Source organism: Eubalaena glacialis, chromosome 11, assembly GCF_028564815.1.
Source record: "Eubalaena glacialis isolate mEubGla1 chromosome 11, mEubGla1.1.hap2.+ XY, whole genome shotgun sequence".
Lineage (NCBI taxonomy): Eukaryota > Metazoa > Chordata > Mammalia > Artiodactyla > Balaenidae > Eubalaena > Eubalaena glacialis.
In genome coordinates, this window is record NC_083726.1 from 106,957,691 (window position 1) to 106,980,790 (window position 23,100).

The window sequence follows — 23,100 nt, forward strand, 5'->3', positions numbered from 1 at the left end:
TGAAACCGTTCTAGAAACAGCAGGTCTATATGGGCAGTCGATTTCTAGGGGTTTTCTTTAAGAGCATAGGCAGTAATCCCATTGGAGCTGCAGTAACATCCCCCGGCCACCAGAGGGCAGGGCGCCGCGGGAGAGATTGCTTCCCCTCTGCAGAAGTCTTAAAGAGGTCAAAGGCAGAGGCAGAAAGTCGGCTCTGCATCCATGGCCTTCAGGCGTCTTTTACTGCCTCGAGTGCTCAGCGCTCTCCCCCTCTCCAGATGGGCTCCTTTTCCTCCTGTAAAAGATGGGCCGGAAGTTCCTAGAGGCTTACCCTAATACTAACCTTAAATGATTATAAGAACGAATGCACTTAAGCTGCAGGATTTAAAGGCAGAAAAGGAGTATGGAGATGTTTCATCTTTCGTTAGATGAACCCCAAGCCTGCTTCTCAGTTCTTTTACCAATCAAAAACAAAAACAGAACAACAACAAAAAGCCCCAGGCAGTGTCCAAACGGACATTCCCCAACAAAGATTGGCCTTTAGGGACCAATGTCCCAAATCCAGTACATTGTAAATGGAATATTTTAGGAGCTACTATTCCTACACACAAATTCTGGCTCATGGGGCAGTCCGCTCGCAGTGTGCTTTTCCGTCATTAATCACATCTTTGTTATGTGATATCCACGTGAGTACTTCTCAGTAGAAGCAGCTTCATGCTCAAATGCTCAAAGCACACTAGAATAAAGCTCCGATTGTCCTGTTCAGTGATTCCAAGTCCCGGTTTGTCGCCACCTCAGGTCTCTAGTTTCCCAAAGTGTGTAATGTAGTTTCAAAACAAAGCTATTTTAATTAATCCAAATAAAAAATGCACGAAGTGTGTGAAGTTAAATCAACGGGGTCTTGCTTTTGCACTTCGCAAGGGGCGGTGAACCTCTGGTCTGTGCTGCCCGATACAGAACATACCTGTGAAGGGCATTTTAGCATGCTCGCGCTCATTACATTTACAAATGTAAATAGAAATAATAAGTAAATATAAGCACAGTGAAGTAATGAATGTTAGGAGCATTCAGGTGAGGGCTTTCAACGACAAACACACAGAGGGAGCTGAGCGCTTGACCACCTGAGTGTGATTTCTTTCTTAAAGTACCTGTAGCTTCTCTTTCCTTAGAGACGGCAGCGCCCTGCGTTTTAGATTCGTCACTTTTTAAAGAGCGATTGTAATGCTCTCAAATCATTGGCGTTTCTTCACGCTGGGGAGGCAGCTGGAAACAACCCAAGGAGGCGGAAAAGGCTCTGCGCCTCGCTGGGGCGGCGAGGGGCGGGGGGGGACACCCTGAAATACCTGTTGGGGCGCAGCGCTGAAGGCGCGCGGCCGAGCCCCGGCCCCGGGGGCTGGGGTTCGGGGAGATCAGGGGCCCCGGGGGCCGGGGGCCGGGGGCTGGGGGCCGGGGTTCGGGGAGATCAGGGGCCCCGGGGGCGGCCGGCGGGCGCGCGGGCGCAGAAGGAGGAGGCCGCGGGGCCGCCTCCCCGGGCCGCCCGGCTCCTCCCAACGGCGCCCGCGGAACCTGTCCCGGAGCCGCCGGGCCCCGGAACGGAACGGGACCCGACCCCTCCCCGAGCGGCCGCGACCAGGCGCCGAGCCGCGCTCCGGGCTCGGTCGGACGCACGGCCCCGCCCGGCGCCCACCGCCCTGCCCTCGCCTGTCTCCTCCTTTCCCCGGGGCTCCGCTGAGTTCATTCACTGGGATTGGTTTCAAGTGACGCCATCTCTTTATTTTTAAACCAATGACCTCATCCGCGCTTGAAGTTTCCTGACCAGCGACTCTTTCTCTTTCCCCCCAACCCCCCACCCCCAACCCCCCGCCTTTCCCCCTTTTTCTGGGTATCCCTGTTTGGGGGGCTCTGAGCAGTTTTCAAACGACCACCATCACCTCTCCCAACCCCCTCCGCGTCGCCGCCGCCACCTCCACCTCCCAGGTTCCTCGCCCCTTTCGACAGTGTTTTTTCAAGGCTGATCGGGGGTGGGGGGTTAGAGAGAAAGAGCGAAGAAAAGTTGCAAACGGCTCCGCGCGTCCCGAGCCTCCCGCCCCCCCCCCCCCGCCCCTCCGAGCAGGAGAAGATAATATAGCGAAAAGAAGAGGAGGAGGAGAGCGCGACGGGACGGACGCGAGCGGGAGCGCAGCCGCCCTCCCGGCTCCGTCGCGGCGCCTCGCGGGTCCGGGAGGCGAGGGGGCCCCGCGGGGAGACGCCGTGACGACTTTCGTTCCCCCCCCACCCCGAGGGAGCCGGGAGGTCGGCGGCCCCGAAAGTAAGTGGCCGCGCGGACGGCGGGGTGGGAGGGCGCGGGGCCGGGCTCCCGCCGCGCCGGTAGCGTGGACGCTCGTCCGCGCGCCCAGCCGGCGCTGCCCTCCCGGCGGCCGGGCCCGGGGTCCAGGGCGGGGTGGGGGGCGACCGCGGGCCGGAGCGGCGCGCGCGTGGGAAGCGGGGGCGGCGGGGGGGGGGCGCCCGGCGGGGGGGCCGGCGCGGGGGGCGGGGGGCGGGGGCCTCGGGCCGGGCGGCCGGGTCCCGCCGCCAGGAGCCGCCGCCGACGCGGTCCCTTCGCGGGCGAAGCTGCTCACTTCCAGGCGCGACTGTTACACAACACGCCTGCCAAGTGGGGCCCCGGCCTGACGGTTCCCATTATCTCCAGCTCGCCTTTGGCGTAAGCCGCGCGGCCACCGGGGTGGTGACGGGGTTGCTTTCTTCAGTCAACTCGCTTTTCCTCCTGGGACCCCTGAGGCCCGGTGTTGGGGGCCCGGCCCGGTGCGCCAGTGACTTCTTTATTTACACCAGTCGTAAAACGTGAGAAAGGAAAAAGCCCAGGGAGACGACCGAAGGTCTGTGTTATCATGTGTAGCTTCACGGAATGAAACACAGGGGAGAAAGATATTGGTGCAAAACTGAAGTTTTCAGGTGCTGCTGGGTTTATTTCCTTAAAACGACAACAGCAGCAACCTGGTAATTAACTCGAGAAAATACAAGTAGATCTTAAAATGAATGGATCCTGCAAAATCCTAAGGAAGTGTATCAAACGTCAGCTGCAGAGATCCTAAATCAAGTCCTGGGTGCCTCAAATCGTTTGGAGAAAGCACACCTCCAACCAGCCTGTGATGAATAAAGTGGAGAGGAAAAACCTGTTACATAATCTCATTTGCCCTGGGGTTTGCAGTGCCGTCCCCTTGAATCAGGGGGAAGTGAGTTAAGATGCAGGGTTTTTAAACCTCTCTGAAGTTTTTATTTACCCAGTGCTCTGGCTGCCACTTCTGCTTTAAAAGATTGTAAGTAAATACTCTGCTCTTACAAGGGAACCAAACCTATCAAACCTGTTTAGAAAATGACCAGGTATGTTTCTTTCCTTTCTTTCCGGGGTGTGTGTGTGTGTGTGTGTGTGTGTGTGTGTGTGTGTGTGTGTGTGAAATTTACCATCCATGAAAGACCTTATGACTAGTATTTGGGGAACTTAGACTGTCAGAAAAATGCCTCTTTAAGCCACTCATCTTATGAGTGCACATAGGTGACAACTGTTTCCTCAAAGGATTTATACTATTCTGAAAAGAGATTTTTGAAGTCGAGGTAAATTTTTAAAAGAAGAGAAGAATTCTTACCAATTGAATTAGTCACTTGTGAATTATTTACCTTTCCTTGAGAATCATGTGTATTGGATAAACAGCTGGGGAGGCCGTAGTTAATTGAGACTTGTGGGATTCTGTGTTTGGTGAAGGCAGCAGCCTGGAGAAGGTAAATTAAAAAACTAAAAATTTGGGGCTTTGAATGGGGATTTTAGTCAAAATGTGACTAGGCACTGTGAGAGTTTTTTGTTTTTGTTTTTTAAGTAAAGTTCTGGAATTTAACTGAGTTTGATGACTGTGTGAAAGCTTGTTGTTAAAAAGGTTTTGGGGGGGGGGTTAACATTTAACATCTTATGTAAAAACTTCGCCTAAAAGACACCAGCCCAAAAGTTGGCTTTTAGGTAAAATAATTTGTACTTATCAAAGTTCTACATGGGGGGAAACAGTACAAATGAGTTTATTCTTAATTCTGCTGGTAATATGGTGACTAACATGAAAAAAAAATAGGTTCAAGCGCTATAAATGCGCATTTGAATGTAAAATAATTGAATAGCTGTAAAGTGAAAACGGTCATGTAAAATTGAGGATTAAGGATCTCTTTGACCAAAAGCTTAATGGCAGTAGCTGAAAAGGGGGCAAAAGAGAAGATTCTGTTAACCTAGTTCTTTTCCTTTTTCTTAAACATTAGAAACTCATTTGTGGCAGTGAGGCTGAGATCAAGTCTGAGATTGGTGCACAGTTTAGGCTGGGGTCAGGAGAAGGGCCAGGGTTGATGTGTGAGTTTGTTTTGATGCTCTTTTCTATAAATGCCTGTATTGGGAATTTAATTCTATAGAGTTTTTGGCCTATGGGATTATATATTGATGAAGCTGACTTACATAGCTGTTCAAAATTAATGTTTTTCTATTTTTCAGCCAATCGTTATAGCCCACTAAATATAATTTGCTAGCATTACCAGTGTAATATATCCTAGAAACCCAACTTTTCCTGGAGTATCAAAAAAAAAAAAAAAACGGAGTTTTCTATCCAGTGTTATTTGGACTGAAAATTTTACTAGACGTGTAATGTTTTTATAATGCTTTGCATTCTCAAGCAAATGGTACTTTAAATTAAAGAAGTAAATTAATATAGGGTAAGCTGATTTGGATCAGAAGCCCAAAAACAGGGAAGAAATAGATCAGGGGAAACAGAAACAAGATTTTATGACAGTTTTCAACAGATTGAAAAAACTAGTTAAAAAGGCTTCATAGGAAAAACCACAGTTGATGTTTGATTGGCTTTTTTAAAAAAATTAACTGTATCAAAATTTAAAACCAAGACAGATATCCACCATCATAAAAGAAAATGTTTCTAACTGTGGCTTAAGCAAAAATATAATTAAGACAGTAAATCTTGCCCAAAGCCACATATGATATATTCCAAAGCCAGATGTCAAATTTTTTCTGATTATCTTGTGTTGTGGATAATCTGATATTTTTGTACATTTCATTTAGCCCAGATTGACCAAGGGTTGGTTGGCTTTGTGAAGGGATATAGGGTTCATAAAGTTTGGCCAGATTTAAAGAAGCAGGCTCAGGCTTTAAGAAGACACCAGTCTCATACACAAACTGACTGAGAAGTTTGAAATGTAATCAAATAAATGACTGAAGGAAACAGGAGTGGCTCAGAAAGGAGGATCTGAGGCAGATTACCAAGGACAGGTACAAAGAAATAATAAAAGCTTGCCAGGGAAGCTTGATCAGGGAAGAAGGAAATGGGATACATCTTGACATGAAAGGAAAAAGGCATAAAAAGAAAAAATACCCTCCAATACCTCAGCAACAGGAAGAGAGTGATGAAACTTTACCTCCGTCTTGATTGGGGTTAGATACCTCATTGTAGGTATCACCAAAAAGTCACAAGATTTTTTTATTACATACAAAAATTAATCTTGGGGGAGGGGGATGGATAAAGTGCATTTTGAGCAGCTATAGTTGTGTATATGAGAATGTAAAGCTTGAAATTGCCAAAGATAAATTTAAAAAATAGAGGGGGACACGCTGCAATTTCAATTGAGTTATTGGAAAGGGAGGGCTAGGTTATAAAAAGTTGAAACTCTTAACTGAATTGATTTCTGGATTGACTACAGATATGAATCAGTCAAACAGAGCATTTATTAGTGGTGTACTCTTTACACATCCTGAGATGGATACCAAAAGTTAGGGGCACGGGTCCCTGCCCAGAATGAGGATTATGAGAATTTTAAAGGAGCTATATACATATGCAAAGGTAAACAATTATCAGACAGCTGGGAAGTACCAAATTCATGGTATGAAGGAGAAAGAGACTGGAGGATTGCGGACCTAATCTTCACAGGGATAGTAGAGTTTGACCCTGGCCTCAAAGGATGGTTAACATGAGTATGGAGGAAAGGAAGTAGGGGAGGTGAAAGGGAGAGGCCATTCATCCATCCATCCCTTCATTCAGCAGATTCATTCAGATTTGTTTGGAACCTCTGCTGTGTGCTAGACACTGTTCTCCGAACCTGGAATAGAGTGGAAAATAAGATAAGGTTTCTGCCCTTATGGAATTTACATTCTAGTAGGAGAAGACAGAAGGGCAGTAAACAAGTAAACACTACATGGAAAATCTGATGTCAGAGAGTGATGTCTTGTGAAGATAGTAATGAACAGAGTAGAGGAAATTATACAGTGCTCTTTATAGCCCCACTTATTCTGTGAATAACCTATTTTGCCTGTGATATCCTGGTGAATAATGTTAATGATTTAACTTTTTATTATTTATTTGCAGTCCAAACCAATTTGAAAAGACGTCTACACATTAATTGACTTCATCTTTAACCAATTTTTAAAAAGAAACCTACGTAATATTTTGTAGATTGAAGCATGCACGCTTTGAGTTTTTAACTCCTTGTTAACAATTTGTATGCAATTCTTCTGCTGTTATTTGCTAAGAACCTCATGTTTTTACAGTGAGGTTGATGTCATTCTTTACAGTTTACTTAGAGTTGTATGTATTGGGCTGTATACTTAGGTAAGAGTCTCCATTAAGAACGATAATCACAATAGTGCTATAAAGTGAAGCTAAACTCCAAGGACAGTTCGTTTTGATGGTACCTTGTATGAGAGCGCACAAAACAAAAGATGTACAGAAACTACAAGTAAGCTCTCCAGCTCAGTTACCAGAAAATGGGGTCAAGGGTGACACCCCCTCCAGGCCTCATCCACATGGTGCAGGAATCTGATGGTAAATTTGGGCTGTGTTGCGCTCTGTGTGGTTAATCATTCTCCTTACAGATTGATAGGGGAGTTAGTGGTCTCACCGGAAATATTATCTTAAACTTAGGATTTTTACTGTTTTTCTACAAGTAGTAGACCTGATACAAAAGGGTCAGTTCTGAAATGGGGAAGTCTGGACTCTGTAGCTGTCTGACTGCCAGGTTTTACTGTTGTTGTTGACAAGATGTCCTTTGTAGTGTCAGCTAAAAATTTCTTAGTGACTCTTTCATGTTTTTGGACACATTTATGAAGTACTTCTCAAACATTTTTTAAGAAATGTGTTCTCTCATTCTCCATTCTTTCTGTAGTTTTAAACTTGAAAAAAAAATTATAGGTGGAACTGAGGTAAAGGATTTTCAAAAAGGATTTATATTAAGTGTATGTGCCTATAGAGCCACATCTTGAAAATTTTTCTATATGCACCTAACCAGTTTTCATCTACAATACATTCTGACACGCTTGGAATAAGCCTATGGAAAATAAAACAATTTGCATAGGAAGTGGGAGATTCTTTAGCATTTCCTTGATTTCCTTCTAAACTAGATACTCCATTTAGAAAAGAATTAGTTGTAGTGATAAATGCTAGGGGTCTGTGATGTGTGTGATCAAAGCTAATGTGACGTGTACTCTTCAAACATATGTGGGAAGGACAGTAGAAATCAAATTTGTTTTAATGTCTGGGTGACGGGTGGGCTAAACTGCAGTTTACAGAAAAATATAAATATAAATTGTAATGGTACATGGCAAGGTAATTAATATTAAATATCTCCATTCTTCCCCTTAAAATTAATAGGGAAAGTCATGTGTAGAGACATATATGCTGCTTATTGTTTAACTGTATAAATGACGAAAAAATATAACTCATATCTTAGGATAGTGCCAAGTCGAGTTCACTTTTGACAAAGGTTTGCTGAGTAAATTGAATTCTCACAAATAGTTACTTTTGATGGTGGTTGCATTCTCTCTCTAGCTTAGAGCACTGATTTTTGAGCGTGGAGTTGAAGCCTGCAGGGGGTTGCCTTCCAGCCTTGGGCACCCGGCTTGTTTAAGCTTTATGCTCACTCTGGGACCTGGACCCTGACCTCACCTCCAGCCTGCCTGACCCTGGGGCTGACCTGACCTCATCTTTTCTGAAATGGCAGGTGGTGGATTCTTACAATTTCTTCCCTTCCTCAGCAGCTGAGCTATGTCCTCTTCTGGTCACTTCTCAGAATTCTCAAGTGTCCCCAGTCTGGCCTATTTTGTAGTGGGTTTCTCTTGTTATTTTTTGTTGTTGTTTTCTTGGAGGAGAAGCACATTTCTCAGGAAAAATAGTTCTTGACTTTGTTTTATAAACTGTACATGGTATATAAAGCATGGTATTATTTCTTCTTCCTTCTCAGCTTTAGCTGATAATCTTGTATTCACTTGTAAATTAACTGGTAAGAATGATATTTTGATGCTGCAAGACAACTAAAAACTAACAAAGACTTTTTTTTGGAGACAATCAGGAAATTAGAACATGGAATGTGTATTAGATGATACTTAAGAATTATAACTATGATGTTTTTATCTATATTAATGGTATTGTGGTTATGTTAAAAAAAATTCTTATCTGTTGAAGATACATATGGAAGTATTTCCAGGCAAAATGAAATGATGCCTATTATTTGTTTTTAAAAACTTCAGGATAGGCACAAACACACACAAATGGGAAATGAAACAATATTGACAAATTTTTGATAATTGTTGAGGGTACATTGGGGTTTGTTACTATTTTCTGTACTTTTGTGTGTATTTGGAAATATACATAATAGTTATTTAAAATACACACATTACCAATCATAACTGTAGAGGATGAAATTTGATACAGTAAAATTATGTGGTTGGACGTTTGAGCTAATTGACCAGTCAGAAACTCTCCCCTGTGCATTTTCTGTAAGTTCTGTATTTAGTAAAAAAAAATTTTTAAATAGGGATAATTTTGTAGAAATATGGTCACAAGATTAAAACTCTTAACTCTGAGATCTTATAATAATAATACACCTGTAATTTATAAGTTGTTTTCACGTATTTTGTCTTTTATTCTCTGAACAGGACATGAATTACCCGTTTCACAGATGAGGAGACTAAGACCTTAGAGAGACTAATTTATCCAAATCCCAAAGCAAGTAAGAAGTGGCAGCGGACCTGGAGCCGAGACCTTCTGACTCATTCTCAGGTGCCCATTCTCTTATGTACACATACTTAAAAGCACTCTTTTTTGTGGTGTTAAAAACCAGAGGTTTTCTTACATTTTAGTGTCAGGACACTTTTGCATTCTTAAAAATTACTGGAACCCCAAAGATCTTTTGTTTATGTGGACTATATCTGTCAATATTTAGCATATTAGAAATGAAAACTGAGAAATGTTTAAAATACTTATTCACTTAAAAGTAACAAACACATTAAAGGTTAACATAAATAACATATTTTAATGAAAAAGGTATTCCAAAACAAAAAATGTAGTGAGAGACGTGAGATGGTTTTACATTTTGCCACTCTCTCCAATGCATTGCTACATAGAAGGTAGCTGGATTTTCATAACTGCTTTTATATTGTCTGTTGTGACATGTTGCTTTGTTTGAAGTACATGAAGAAACCCCCAGCTATACACAGATACAGAGTAGCAAAAGGGTAGGGTATTTTAGTGTCTTTTTCATATAATTGTGAACATTCTTTGATATATCAAAACTCAGCAAGTGGTAGATTCTTAAGGGTTAGTTGCAGTGTTGAATCTGAAACCTTATCAGTGAATTTTTTGTTCTCTGTAATGTAAAAATCTATTGGTCCACCTTGCACTTTGGATGGATCTTTGACCTGTGTGTGATTTTATAACATCATACGTTGGTCATTTGAAAAATAACAGTTGACTGAGTTCTGCAGATCTTTCAAATGTTGACACATTTGATTACACAATATTTAGCAAATCACATTCATTAATATGACCATTAATCTCATCCAAAAAGTCTTTAGGAATTGGGAAGCAGTCAAGATTTTGATGTGCAGTTCAAGTTTTCCAAAATTCTGTTTTTTTCTTGAAAGCTCAAATTTTATCATCAGCAGCAGATATTGTTAGTTTTTTTCCTTGAAGCATCAGGCTCACTTTATTTACTTTAGAGAAAATACCAGGTACCTAAGTCTAAATAATTATATATAACAGTAAGTTGTCTGCCAGTCATTCTTATAGCAAAAATGGTATTCTATGGAAAAAGTGTATAGTTTAGCTCACAACTCAATTGCATAAATGCTTTTCCTCAAGACGGCCTATGTATTAGGTATGTAGAAATGCTTTTTCTGCATATTTGGTATGATGAAATGCTCACATTTCATCACACAGATTATTAAAAAGACCACGTTCTCAAGAGTGAGATTTAATAAAATTAATAACTTTTACTGTTTTATCAAAGGCATCTGTGAAACTGGCTTTTTAAAAATGATTGATAGTGAAGAATATAATTATTACTAGTAAAGTTTTGTACCCTTGCCGTGATTCACGCTAAAGTGCCAGCAGTTTTGCCCTCCATTGCTTTTGTACCATCAGAGGAGATATCAACATGGTCGTTTCAGGGTAAATCATGAGATTCAAAAAGTTATTTAATACTTTGAGTAATTCAGCAGCACTTGTATTTGTTGCCAAGCATTCACATAAAAGAAGCCCTTCGATGATTAGTTGGCATGGATACTGGAATAATAAAAACAAAACAGTAAGTCCACCCATGTCTGCAGATTTGTCCGCTTATAAAGCAAAAGTACAGTGCTTAAGGAGAGGTATTAACTTGTAGATATTAACATTTAATTTGATGAGCTACTGCATCGTTGGAAGTGCCACTGCTGTGATTTCTTTTACTGGCCCTTCATCCAGCAGACATTCAGCAATGTCAGCCGTGCAAAGCTTTCTTAGTTTCTCAGCTATCTTGTGCACCGCTCCAAACCCGTGCATTCTGATAATTTACCTTTATGATGCTTTTTCATTTCTAATTTGAAAACAATCTTTTGCTTCTGAAGAGCTCATCATGTCAAAATTTAAGACATTCCATTTCTTTTTCTTGAAACCCTCAATGAATTCATTGGATGATAATGAGGTAGTGGAGATTATAGCCGATATAACCAAAGATTGCTCTTGCTAGGAACATAGAAGTACTGAGAACACACTGAAAATTTCTGAAAACATGCATATTTATACCTTAAACTTGCTACCTTAGAACATTCTAAACACAAGAATATACAAGCATATGTTTCCTTAGCTGTCAGAATGATACATTATCATCACACACTATGTATTCTCTGGATTCACTGTTGTGAAAAAGGCAGGTAACATCTTTGTATTACTAAAAAGAGTTTTGACATTGTGGATCCCCTGAAAAGGTCTCGGGGACCTCACACCGGGGCATCTCTGGATCATACTTTGAAAATGCTGATGTAAACTGGTGCCCTGTCCTAACATATTTTTAGAGGAGTCTAACATAGACATCTGTATCAATAAAGTAATGTTTCCATCTTAGCTGATTAATTTGTCAGGAAGAGGGAAATATGTTAGTGTGTGGGACGAGCCGTGTGGTCCGGATATCATAGTGGTGGAAGGTGGTGTAACCTCAGAGAGTGGTGGGTAAAGGGTAGACAGAGGGTGGAGTTGGCAAAAGTGCTTTACGACTTAACAAAAAATGAGCATTTGTTCTCTCTGTGTTTTTTTTTTAAGCGAAAAAAGCACTGGGTCTACATATATATATTCATACTCATTTGTATCTATGCTCAAAATCAGGGTACTCAGCCATTTTTTCCTTGAGTGACAGCAGGGGAGAGATGCTAGCACACCTGAGAGGAGAACAGATGTTCACGGCCGTTGTCCGTTTCTTCCAAGCAGGGAGGCTGTGAATGGAGTAGACATTAGTGATCACGGGAGGTGCTGCAGGCAGAACTGGGCTGTGGGCAGAGATGGAGATGAGTGATGGGGGGCAGAGGAAGACTGTGTGGTGAACACAGGGAGAACGGGGCCCAGGGGCATACAGAGGTGGGTGCAACCGGAGTCATGGAGATGAACGTATATTTGAAAGATTCCCATCAAAATACAGTTGAAATAACTATTGAAATAACTGTAGTGGGTAGTCTGACTTCGAATGTCTTACCAGTATTCAAATTCTATTATTATAACCTGTGCAGAAGAAAACAGCAATGCCATGAATTTGGTGTAGTGCTGGTAAGTCTCTAAGCTTCGGTTACAGGCATCAGTATATGAAAATATTGACTGGGCCAGGTTTGGGGCTGCAAATTCAAGAATGAAATTTTAATATTTAATTTTTTACTAACAGGCAATTATGATTAAAGGAGACAGAAGAATTTAGTTCAGATAGATATCATTCATCAGTTTGTTATTTATGTGGTACTCATTTCCAGAAAGGATTTGAGATGGCAGAAGGAAGAATCAAAGTCAGTAATCAAGAACAAACATGATTCTGAGTCATGTTTTTTTCCCCTTATGTTTTATCTACTGATGACGTTTGTTTTAATAGGGTCATATAGTTGAGGTACTGTAACTATAAAGTCATTAAACTGGTCTCTGTTAACTATGCAGGAGACATATAATCTTGTCACTTTTTAGTTGCATGTGTATACGTACAGTATACATTTGTAATGGGAGTGCTTGGGCAGGAGAATCGTAGCAGGGCACAGAAAAAATCTTTTTAAATTCAGTACTGCTTTCAGCTGTAGTTAACAGAAAGCCATGAGCAGAAGCTTAAACCGTAAGCTATTTATTATTACGCAGTTCACAGAAGTTCAGAGGTGGTCTAAGGAGGCCCAGCTGCTCAGCAGTGCCCTCAGGGCCCCAGGTTCTCTGCCGTCTTTTGCATGTTCCCTTACTGCCACCAGGTCACAAAATGGCTGCCTCAGCTCTAGGCATCACATCCCTTTTCAAGGCAAGAAGGAGGAAGTAGAGCAAGCAGTCCCCATTCCTGTGCTTGCCTGACAGAGAACAAAATCTTTCCCAGAAGCTTCCATCCAGTTTTCGCTGAAGTCTCTTTTGCTTGAACTGTTTCACACAAGACCGCCTCCCTTCACAGGAGATACTGGGCAAATGAGTGTATGTACAAGGGGAATGGGTACCAGGTTTGGTGTAACGCACATCGTGTATCATTTCTTAGGCTTAGACACATTGCTTGCTGCCCAGGAAAAACTGGGACTCAGCCATTAGAGGGGAGGAAATGTCTCTTGGGTGGCTGGCTGTGTGTCTGTCACAAATATGCAGAAAGGAAAGCACAGAGTATTCAGTAGCTTGCTACATCAACTTTCCTTTAGTTTGGAGACTATTTTACGTGTTTCCTTCTTTCTTACATGTTCCCTTTTCTTTCTTATTTTAGTGGAAGTTTACACAGACCTGAATCCCAGTTAGTCGTAGGGCAAATTTAGAGACAGTTAGGTCTCAACTTCTTCAACTGTGAAATAAGAATATTGTATTAGATAATCTCTGAGGTACCTTCTGGTTCAAAAATTCTTATCTCTTCTTTTGTTCCTGTCTTTTGATCATTTCACATTTCTATCTTTTTAATCAAAAAAAGTAGACAGGGGAATTCCCTGGAGGTCCAGTGGTTAGGACTCCGCACTTCCACTGCTGGGGGCCCAGGATTGATCCCTGGTTGGGGAATTAAGATCCCACAAGCCACATGGTGCGGCCAAAAAAAAAAAGAAAAAAAAGTGGACAGGATTAGAGAGAGGATATAGAAGTGTTTGGTGTTTTATAGTCATCTTGATAGCTGGACAGTGTCTCTAATAAAGATCTTGATGGTACAGAAGGTTGAAGCTTAAAATTAGGTTTTGGCTTTTTGGCAGTTGGGTAATATGATATTATTTATACCCCAAATTTCTATTGAAAGTGGAAAACTAATAGCATTTTTATTTTAATAGGGGAACATATACATATACGTGTACAGTCTGTAATCAAGATAGCCTCAGTACTGTGTTCTAAGAAAATGCCATCTGACCCAGCAGAGGAAGCATTTGAAGCACTGTTGGTTAGAACCTGGTAGAACACCACCTTTTGTTTATGGGGCATTTGTTCTTATTTGTTAATAGTGTTTGCAATGCATATTTGCCTTAGATAAAATTAGAGGACGGCTAAAGGAGAGTGATACCCTTCATGCGTTGTAACAACTGAACTTGACTTGAATGAGGCAGAACCTTTGATGTTTCAAATGTCTTGAAATGGGATTCTACTTGTGTTTCAGAGAGAGCGGTGATCTGGCTCCTCCTACAGAATCCCGTCAAGATTATATGAATTCAGATATACAGTGAGTTGAAAATCATATTCCCAACTCTAACAAATTACCAAGCAATTACACTGCTTATAAAGGAGGCTGTTGAAATGTTAACCTAAAAAGGATTAGTCTTCTATCCAACAAAAATCTTATAGAAGGATGCCAATGCAGTTTATTGTGTTTTATCAGTATTGGGAGATCCTGAAGATAAACCTTATTAACTCTGGCACTCAAAGGGGCCAAAAGACATCTGCAGTTTGGAGTGTATTTTTAAGAATAAAATGGGTGTACGTATATGTATTTAACAGCTGTTTTAAACAGCTTAGGGGCAGCGTCTAATTTCATTACTGTAGAATATCCAAATAACACAAACTTTTCCTTCTACTGAAACCCTTTTAACTATACAATTAAAGCAGTTGTTTTCATTTTTCATTATGTGAGTGACTAAGAGCCTTGTTAATGTAAAATATTCAGGAAGCTTGATTTTATAGCTTCTTGGTTTTATAACCAACAATAAAAATCATGTACAGTGGAAAACCCCTTCTTCTCTTGAATACAGTCCTAGCTGAAAGACAAACTCAAGCAATTTTTTCTGGCAAACGAATGACCTGTGTGGCAGGGTCTTAGATGCTGCCAGTGGCTGTCTCATTATAGAATGTAATTAACGTGATGTTAATTTAAGGCGACACAGTATTTGGTGGGGGGGTTGGATTTCCAAGTACCAAGTGTTAGGCAGCATGGTATCCACTTGCCAGGAAAAAGTAGTTTTATACAAGTTCTTAATAAAAGTTATTGTGAAATCAGTGGAGATTTTTATTGTACAAATGACCTTAGTTCATTTATTACAGTGAGCACTTTAACTTCTGAGTCTGGTAGGCTTTTTATCTGGACCAAAGATCCATTCTTTTTGCCAGTGGTCATCGGCATGTCACTGTCCTCAGCATGAACAGGTATTACTGAGTGACGTCTAAGAGTGAGGTATTAGAAGGGATGCAAAGAAGTGTAGCCTGTGACCTTGGTCATCCAGGAGTTTATACTTGTTGCTAGCACCTCTTGATTGATTATCTACTCTTCATGGTTTAAGCAAATCACTATGAAACACGTTATTCTTTGCCCTAGGGGTTCTTCAGCCAGGGGTCCAGCACATCAGTCTCCACTCTCCTAGACTGAGGGATGAAGTCACAATCAGAAGTGGAGGTCAGTCCACCTGAAGTCCTCTCCTGGCCATTTCCCCTTCTCACCTGTGACTGCAGAGCAGCCCTGCTCGCTGCATGTAGGAGCCGAGTGCTTGTTGGCTGCTACCGTAGGCTAGTTTAGGGGAAGGAAGACAGTGTCCTGGAGCAGTTCTCGGCCCTTTAGGTATGAAAGATTGGGAGGGACACAGCAAAAAGAGGGAAGAGATCTATTACCATTTTCTTTCTTTTCTTTTTTTAAAAAATTGTGGTTAAAAACAATGTAAAATTTATCATTGTAACCATATTCAAGCTACAGTTCAGTACTCTTAAGAATGTCCACAGTGTTGTGAAACAGATCTTTAGAACTTCTTACATCTTGCAGATCTGAAACTCTATACCCATTAAACAACAGATCCCCTTTTCTCCCTCCCCCAGCTCTGGTAACCACCGTTCTATGTTCTGTTTCTATGAATTTGGCTATTTTAGATACCTCGTATAAGTGGGATCGTACGGCGTTTATCTTTTTGTGACTTACTTCACTTAGCATAATGTCCTCAAGGTTCATCCATGTTGTAACACGTAGCAGGATTTCCTTCCTTTTTAAAGCTGAATAATATTGTATTATTATTATTGTGTGTTTAATCACATTTTGTTCATCTGTTGATTTTGGGGTGGCTATTGTGAATAATGGATGTACAAATATCGCCTGGAGACCCTGCTTTCAATTCTATTGGATAAATACCCAGAAGTGGAATACCTGGGTCATATGGTAATTCTATTTTTGAATTTTTGAGGAGCTGCCATACTGTTTTATATAGCAGTTGTACCAATTCACAATCCCACCAACAGTGGACAGAGGTTCTAATTTCTCCACATCCTTGCCAACACTTGTGATTTTCGTTTTTTTTTTTTTTAATAATAGCCATTCTAAAGGTGTGAGGTGATACCTCATTGTGGTTTTGATTTGCATTTCTCTGGTGATTAGTAATGATGGGCATCTTTTCATCTCCTTGTTGGCCATTTGTGTATCATCTCTGGGGAAGTGTCTAAGTCCTTGGCCCAGTTTTTGATCGGTTATTTAACTTTTTGTTGTTGACTTGTAAGATGCCATTTTCTCGTTAAAATATGAATTAGCAGAGTAGAACTGCTCCCAGATCAGGTGGGCTATAGTGCAGGATACAGAAGTGCAGTGGGCGGAGCAGAGGAACTGCAGGAACTGCGGAGGAACTCCCCCATCTTTAGCCACTATCAGTGCAGCTTGTTTAATTGAGGGCTTTTACTCCCAAAGAGGATTTGAGGCCTCATTAATCCTCCTCTTCCTATCCCTCCTCCTCCTTATTACCTATAAAACCAGGGAGGTGGACAAGATGATAACTGAGGTGTCTTCCAGATCTAAAATACCGAGCTTTGAGAGTATTGCCTTTTACCAACTGACCTCTAACATCTAAAGTTTCCTTGGAACCTCAGTAATATGTGACTCCTAGACTAAGAAGTCTTTGTTGATGGCTAGTAAGAAGTGCTCCACCAAAGTCCTATTGGATCTTCGGTTTGCTAACTTTTTATTTTATTTTTTAAATTTTTTAATGTATTTATTTATTTTTGGCTGCATTGGGTCTTCGTTGCTGTGCGCGGGCTTTCTCTAGTTGCAGCGAGCGGGAGCTACTCTTCGTTGCGGTGCGCGGGCTTCTCGTTGCGGTGGCCTCTCTTGTTGCGGAGCATGGGCTCTAGGAGCGTGGGCTTCAGTAGTTGTGGCACACGGGCTCAGTATTTGTGGCTCGCAGCTCTAGAGCACGGGCTCAGCAGTTGTGACACACGGGATTCGCTGCTCTGCGGCATGTGGGATCTTCCCGGACCAGGGATGGAACCCTTGTCCCCTGCATTGGCAGGTGGATTCTTAACCACCGCGCCGCCAGGGAAGCCCCTGGTTTGCTAACTTTTAACTCCTTTGGCTCTTTATAGTATGGTGTCACCTCCAGATCCTGGGCCTACAGGTCAGTTCTTTAACTGCCGCCTCACACGAGTCCTCACACGTGGCAGAGTGCTCGGGCTTGGACTTCGCCCTGGAGAAACACAGCAGTTGTTATTTTTTAAACCTATTCACAGTCATGAGGAAATAGAAGCCAAAGTTCATTGGACAGTGTATTTGTTGTTTTGAACACAGAGAGCAAACAGAACTAAATTCAGTGAATTCTCATTTCTGTAAAACTAGCTATATTTTTGTGTTAAATGTTGGGTTTAAAGAAATCTTACCCAACTGATTTGTTTATTCCCTGTCCATGGCTTTCATAGTGATATTTTGGTAATAATTTTAAAAAAGTAATGTGATTGTGGTGGTTGGTGTTGAAGGTTACCGTGGACTCTGATAGGATATGCTTAGAATTACTTTTAGATTTCAGACACTTGGTAGTTTTAATTTTTTGCATCTCACAGATACCGTCTGACAGATAACCAGTCTTTAGGGAGCTCATCTTAGTTATGTGGAGTTACGTTATCGCCATATGGCGCTGTGACTTAAAATGCTCTAATGCTAACGGTATTCTATGAGGTAATAAGGTAAACAAGCAGAATCCAGTAAACCCCATAGGAATAAGTGAGGAATATGCATGATGACTCAGAAAGAGTGAGTTTCTGGTCGTGCTTGCAACAGAACCCAGGATATCTAGTCTAGCAGTGTCTTCGTCCTTGGCCATCTGAGGCATCTCCATTGCCTTCTGGCCTGTTGTCAGGTCTTGATGGAATATTGCCAGTCCCTTCTTTTGCCAAAATGCTAAATATAGCCAGTGTGTGAGCAGGGGAGGGGTAATGCAGGGGCTGAGGCAACTTCAGAGAGCTACATTGTGAAAAGCTGCCAAAATGTTCAGAGCCACCTGATGTCATCCTTCATCTAGATTATACAGTCCACTCAAGGATTGAAAATGCATTTGGTAACATGATGATTTCATAGCAAAAGATTATCTAGGCCCTGTGGGGCTCCTCATCACCATCCCTCTGATCATAGGTTAGTCATTTAATTATGAAAAAACATAACCACCAGAACACAGGTAAAGTGAAAAGGCAAAACTAACTTATGGTTGGTAATTAGTAGCCCAGAATTCATCAATGTCAAAAGGGTGTAAGGTTTCCCCTCCAAATGGTAGCATTTCATAAATTTTATAATATGTAAAACTATCACGTTTCCATTATTCATCCATTTATTTATGTTGCATGGGAAATGTAACTTACTACTATACATTTTGGTTTCTGGTTTCTAAAAGTATGTGGTGTTACTATTATTACAACATCAATATCATTTGTAATGGGAGTTCTTTTTCCTTTTGAGTGGTTCAGAATCCAAATATTAAACATCAGAGTGGTACATAAGGCTCTCAGACTGTGATTTGGTCATCATGCCTCTGATCTACTTTGTATTTGGGGGGAAAGATTTGCTAGGAAATGTGACTGAAGGGATCATACAGTTTTGGCTAGGTGTAGGATTTTAGAATATCATTAGACTTCATTTATCCATGTACCTTCTAACCTATTATTAGAGTAACAAGATTTGATCATTAAGCTTTTCTAATTAAATTGGGAATGTACATATAAAAATATTTTGATAGTATTAAAAAATCAGTTAATATAATTCACCACATTAACTGTAACAGGTAGAAAAATCATATGACTATCTCAGTAATTCAGGCAAACTATTTGTTAAAATCTGGTATCTGTTCATGATAAAAAGCTCTTAGCAAACAAAAATAGGAACTTCCTAAATGTGAACCAAGTTCTGGTGAGGATGCAGAGCAAATGGAACTTTCATATGTTGCTGGTGGGAGTGCAAAATGGTACGGCTATTGCGGAAAACAGTTCAGCAGTTTCTTATAAAGATAAACGTACACTTACCATATGACTCGTCAGTCCTGCTCCTGGGTATTTACTTAAGAAAAATGAGAAATTATGTTCACACAAAAACCTGTCCTCAAATATTTATGCAGTTTTATGAATAATCACCCAAAACTAGAAAGAACCCAAATATCCTACAACCGGTGAATGAATATACAAATGGTGGCAAATTCCTACAAACTGTTGATAAATGCAACAACAGGTATGAATCTTAAAGGCAGTATGTTGAGTAAAAGAAGCCACTGTCAAAAAGTGATGCACTATATGATTCAATTTAAGTCATATTCTAGAAAGGCAAAGCTATAGGTATGGAGAAGAGGTCAGTGGTTGCCAGGGTTCAGGGTGGGGAGAAGGTGCTGATTACAAAGGAGTGGCATGAAGAATTTTCTGGAGTGATGGAAGTGTTCTGTCTTGGTTGTGGTGATGGTTACATTATACATCTGGTCAAAACTCATAGAACTATATACCAAAAAACATGAATTTTACTTTTTATAAACTAAAAGTAATATTTTTTAAAAAGTAAGTTTAGATACCAGGTCAGTATGTGAAATCTGTATTTCTGTATAGCAGTAGTAACCAGAAAATGAAGTTTTAAGAAAGATGATATGTATAATAGCATCAAAAAATATCAAATACCTAGGACTAAATCTAATGAAAGATGTCTAAAATCACTATACAAGCTGATTCTAAAATTTATATGGAAACACAAATGGCCAATTAGTCAAGGTAATAATATTGAAGAAAAACAAATTGCAGAATTTACACTATTGTATATGCAGTGTAGAATAAACAAATAGATCAATGGAATAGAACAGAAACCAGAAACAGACCCACAATTAATATATAAAAGTATGTGTGTATTTATAAGTAATACATATATTTTATACACACACACACACACACACACATACACACATACACATACACTTAATTTATGATTAAGATGGCATCATACAGCAATGTGGAAAGAAAAATCTGTTCAATAAATAATCCTGGATCAATTGCTTATCCATATTGAAAAAAACTAATTTTGCCCCCTACCTTGCATCATACACACAAAAGAATGCCAGGTCAATTGTAGATCTAAATACAGGAGGTTAAAAAAAGCTTCTAGAGGTGCTCAACACAGTAGTCATCAAGTAATGCTCGATAAAACTAGAGTGAATTATCCCTGCACACTGACCAGAATAGCTAAAATTTAGAAACAAATACAGCAACAAAAAACTTGACAATATCAAGTGTCAGCAAGGATGCAGAGCACCCAGAACTCTCAAACACTGATGGCGAAATTGTAAATTAGCACAATTGCTTTGGAAAATTGGTAGTAGTATATTAAAGTTCTACACACTCACTGTGCCTCTGACCCAGCAAATCCAGTCCTAGTTGTATACCCAACAGAAACATGTGTGCTTATGTTCACCAAAAGATGTGTACAAGAATGTTCATAGCATAATTAATAATAACTCCAAACTGGAAACAACCCAAAAGGTCCATCAGTAGAAGAATGGAGAAATACAATACATTGTTGTATAGTCAGTGAAATACCATAGAACAGCAAACAGGAAAAACTACTGCTATTGACAACAACATGGGCTCGAATATAATGTTGAGTAAAAGAGTTCAGACACAAAAGAGTTCAAAAACAAGAAGACTAGGACTTCCCTGGTGGCGCAGTGGTTAGGAATCCGCCTGCCAATGCAGGGGACACGAGTTCGAACCCTGGTCTGGGAAGGTCCCACGTGCCACAGAGCAACTAAGCCCGTGCGCCACAACTACTGAGCCTGCGCTCTAGAGCCTGTGAGCCACAACTACTGAGCCCGTGTGCCACAACTACTGAAGCTCACGCGCCTAGAGCCCGTGCTCTGCAACAAGAGAAGCCACCGCAATGAGAGGCCTGCACACTGCAACGAAGAGTGGCCCCCGCTCGCCGCAACTGGAGAGAGCCCGTGCTCAGCCACGAAGACCCAACGCAGCCAAAAAATTAATTAATTAATTAATTAATTTTAAAAAAATACAAGCAAAACTAATATATGGGTAAGGAGTCAGGATAGTGGTTACCTTTAGGGAAGGAGATTAGTTGATGGGATGGTATATGAGGCCAACTTCTAGAATCTTCTAGTACTTGATCAGGATGGTAGTTATATGAGTATGTTAACTTTGTAAAAGTTCTTTGTACATTCATGATTTGTATGCTTTTTGGAATATATGTTATATTTGAATTTAAAAAGTTCGTTAAATATTTTGAGTTAACCATAGGAGTGAACGGCATCCAAGATTGTATTTTTTTTCATTAGTAAAGTTCATATTATCAGTGTTGTAAGAGAGCAAATTATTTGTATCTACAGATACAAATAACTAGCTCCATAAATAAATATAGAGAACAGGTTTAAATTCTTTCCTGACTAAATCAAGACATTCCTAGGCTTCTTGAGTTTTTTTTTTATTGCTTTTGTGGCTAGGGATAAACCCATTCTTCCTGTATCCCTGTTTTGGTTTTTTTTTTCCTTCATGAAAGAATATATTGTTGGAAACCATTCTATATCAGTACATATAGATAGACATCTTTCTTTTTAGAGCTATATGGAATATAATATATTTAGACCATTTATCATTCATTGACATTGAGACTGTTTCTGACTTTTTATAATTACAAAATGTTTCAGTGAACAATATTTCACATAAAACGTATTTGAGCAAGTATATTTATATAAGATAATTTATTGAAAGTAGAAGTTTTGGATCTTACAGTATGTGTAAATTATTTTAAACTTTTTGTTTGGAAATAATTTTACACTTAGAGAAAAAAGATCAGCATCTACTATTAACAGTTTGCTCTCTTTGCTTTATCACTTGCCCTCTCTCTTCACATATATACATGATTTATTTTCCCATTTGAGAATAACTTGCACACATCATAGCCCTCTGTCCCCAGGCACGTCAGTGGGTCTCCAAAGAACAAGTTCATTCTCCTACCCCCAGTAGAGCTGTCAAACCCAGTAAACCTAGCCTGGATTTAATACCTCTGTTCAGTCCACCATTTGTATTCCCGTCTTGTCAGTCAATCCAACAGCAGTCTTCATAGCATTGTTTCCCTCTAGTACAGGATCCAGTTGAGGATCAGATACTGCATTTACTTGTCATGTATCTTTTTTAGTTTCCTTTTCTTTGGTGTAGTTCCTTGGCCTTTCTTTGTCTTTTTTTAAAAAATTACTGAGATATAATTCACATACCATAAAATTTATATTTTTAAAGAAATCGAGATAAAACTCACAACTATAAAATTTATCCTTTTAAAGTATACAAATCAGTGGTTTTAGTATATCTACAGAACTGTGCAGCCATCACCGCTATTGAACCATCACCCCAAACAATCCTTTTACACATTAGCAGTCACTCCCCATCTCCCTCCTTCCCCCTTTTGTGTCTGGTTTCTTTCACTTAGCTTAATGTTTTCAGAGTTTATCCATGTTGTCGCTGGTATCAAATCCATTCCCTTTAACGGCTGAGTAATATTCTGTTGTCTGGATATAGACCACATTTTGTATATCCGTTCATCAGTTGAGGCACTTTGGGGCCATTATAAATAATGCTGCTATGAACGTTCTTGTACAGGTTTTTGTGTACATGTTTTTAGTACTCTCATATCTAAATTCTGATCTAGGCTTCATATCTCACTATAGTGCTCTGCAGAACTTTCTTGGCCATTGTTTCCTCTAGGGTTTGTAATGGATCACGAGTACAGTTTCCAAGTGCAAAACCCACAGACGTGGAGGGCTGACTGTATTCACTGTACTACGTCATTTTATTTAAGGGACTTGAGCATCCTAGGATTTTGGTGTCCGTGAGGGCTCCTGTAACCTATCCCTGTGGTTACTGAGGGATGACTGTAGTCAGAGAAACAATTGTTAGGGAG

The 23,100-nt window shown here is 40.4% G+C and overlaps 1 protein-coding gene across 8 annotated transcripts in view; it reads left to right on the top strand.

Annotated features, from left to right (window-relative positions):
- Nucleotides 1–1,546: 1,546 nt before the first annotated feature.
- The window catches only part of DUSP16 (dual specificity phosphatase 16), an 85,793-nt gene continuing 64,239 nt past the window's right edge, over nucleotides 1,547–23,100 (top strand). For 2 of the 8 annotated variants that reach the window (XM_061205334.1, XM_061205338.1), the window contains exons 1-4: nucleotides 1,547–2,287; nucleotides 8,942–9,065; nucleotides 14,104–14,166; nucleotides 15,253–15,330. The gene's annotated coding sequence lies outside the window, so the exon portion shown is untranslated. The other 6 variants (XM_061205332.1, XM_061205333.1, XM_061205336.1 and 3 more) reach the window with 6 other exon arrangements.